At 42.3% G+C, this 2,471-nt stretch overlaps 1 pseudogene; it reads right to left on the bottom strand.

Annotated features, from left to right (window-relative positions):
* Window positions 1-1,709: 1,709 nt before the first annotated feature.
* On the bottom strand, window positions 1,710-2,269 carry LOC102993499 (60S ribosomal protein L17-like; annotated as a pseudogene).
* Between the last annotated feature and the right edge of the window lie 202 nt (window positions 2,270-2,471).

Below are 2,471 nucleotides of genomic sequence, written 5' to 3'. Positions count from 1 at the left end.
ACAACCTGAGATTTGACAAGGGGACAGATTGGCTTTTGTTTAATTTTTTCGGACCCCACCTGTTCTAAGCAGCTGAGACTCTACTGTCTGCTGAGTGTAGGCTATGTCCGTGACAAAGCCTTAAAGGGTTCGTTGTCCATGTAGCGTTGCTTCCGAAAGGAAAGCCTTGTTGCAATCTGATTTGGGGCAAAGAAGGATGATTTCCTAGACGGCAATAGCCATGCCTGCCCCCGTCCATTCCAAACCCTTCTGATGCAAGAGCCCAAGCCTGGGATTGAGGAATATACCTTGATCTTTGTCCTATGATTTCCTTTTCTTATGATCTTGGGTAACTCTCTGATCTTTTTGCTTTGGTTAATTTCTTTTTTAGAAAAATTTTTATTGAAATATAGTTGATTTACAATGTTGTGTTACTTTCAGATATACAGCAAAGTGATTCAGGTATCTATATATATACATATATATATATTCAGATATATATTCAGATATCTCTATATATACATATATAGATATAGATATATCTATATGGATAGATAGATATACATACACACACACCCTGAAGATTCTTTTCCATTAGAGGTTATTACAAGATATTGAGTGTAGTTCCCTGTGCTACACAGTAGGTCCTTGTTGGTTATCTATCTTATATATAGTAGTGTGTGTGTTTTCATCCCAAGCTCCTAATTTATCCCTCCACCGCCTTCCCCTTTGGTAACCATAAGTTTATTTTCTCCGTCTGTGAGTCTATTTCTGTTTTGTAAATAAGTTTATTTGTATCCTTTTTTAAGTTTCCACATAGAAATGATATTACATGACGTTTGTCTCTCAAATGTACCTGCTTACTTTGAAGAGGGTTGGCTTTTGAGTCATATATATCAGCAATTCTAAATTTATCCACCAGTTGAAGGAAGGAAATCTACATGGACTCAACCATGTTTGTTCAAAAGGGATATTCGACCCATGTTAGGGAAAAGTGAAACATAAAGAGCTGGTTATTCGAGGTTTAACCACTGGACTGCACTCCAGCTTTGACAAGACACAAAGTTTGAAAGATTTCACTACCGCTAGTTCAGGTTTAATTCAGTTTAAAACACTATTAGGCGGTTGTCATATTAACAATATCCTAACTCCACACCTGTCCTTAAAAGTAGATTTTTTATGCCTAGGGAAAAGCTGGAGTACGACTGAGCTTTGTTGGTTGCTTGCTGGTGGGTGTTAGTTGCAAGATGGTCACGCGATGTTCTCCTTACATCCGTAGCTTCCCATTGGCTGCAAAGCTCTGCCCACCTGTCAACACTGGGAGGAGATTGGTGTCCATCTGCCATGATGCCTCAACATGTACCTTTGGCCAGTTGCTCCCACCAAGGTAAGCCCATCCGTGAATGGCATCAGGTATCTGACTCCAGTTTTCTTTGCATTCAATACTGGTCTTTTCATAAAATGCAGACTACTCTTTCAAGGACACGAAGGTAAGCTACAACTACAATTGGATTTCCCTTCTATGCATCCACCCTCCCTGTCTTCCGAAATTTCCCCAAATCTTTGTTCCTCTCTGTAGATGCTCATAGCCCTAAGGTGTTTATATGTCTATTTTGCACATGTATTATTTTCCTTCAGGTGTAAAGCAGGGTTTCTGAGCTACAACACCATTGGCATTTGAGGCTGGATAATCTTTTTTTTTTCCTGCTTTTTCTTTTATTTGTATTTATTTATTTTGCAGCATTTATTCCCAGGGCCGTACGTTTTTGTTTCTTCAGTTTCTTCTGGGATATCTTTTTCTCCTGTGCAACCTCCTCTTCGGGTCTAGGGATAATCTCTTCTTTTTCAGTAAGGATCATCTCAGTGTGTCGGGGAGAGCTCACGTACGGGTTGATCCGCCCGTGAGCTCTGTAAGTCCTGAGCCGCGTCTTGGGGGCTTTGTTCACCTGAATGTGCTCAATGACCGGAGAATCTACATCTAAGCCCTTAAGTTCAGCGTTACCCTCTGCATTTGTGAGCACGTGCAGTAAAGATTCAGCACTCTTTTTGGGCCACCGACCCCGCGTCCAGCCCCACTGGACGCACCAACCCACTCCGCCATTGTGACGGCGGAATGGCACCCGTTGCTTCTGTAAAGTGGCATCCTCTAGATACTTGGTGGCTTTTGGATATTCCTACCTTTATTGGCCTGGGCAATTTCACGTGTGTTCTTAAAGCGAACACGAAGACTTGAACCTCTTGCTTCGCGTGATTTTGTAGGGTTTTCTGGGTCAAGTGAATGGTGAACCATTTTTTACATCTTGCCTTACTCAGGCTGCTTGCCGGAAAAGCGAGGCTGGAAGATTCTTTGCTATGGTGGGGAATGGGTACACTCCAGGATGTTTAGCAGCAATCCTGGTCTCTTCCCCTGATACCAGTAGCATCCTCAGTTGTGACAGACATTGCCAAATGTTCCTGGCCTGGGGGAGCAAAACTGCCCCTGTTACAACCTC

This window comes from Physeter macrocephalus, chromosome 7 (genome assembly GCF_002837175.3).
Source record: "Physeter macrocephalus isolate SW-GA chromosome 7, ASM283717v5, whole genome shotgun sequence".
NCBI classification, from domain to species: domain Eukaryota; kingdom Metazoa; phylum Chordata; class Mammalia; order Artiodactyla; family Physeteridae; genus Physeter; species Physeter macrocephalus.
This window is presented reverse-complemented; position numbering and strand designations above follow the sequence as displayed.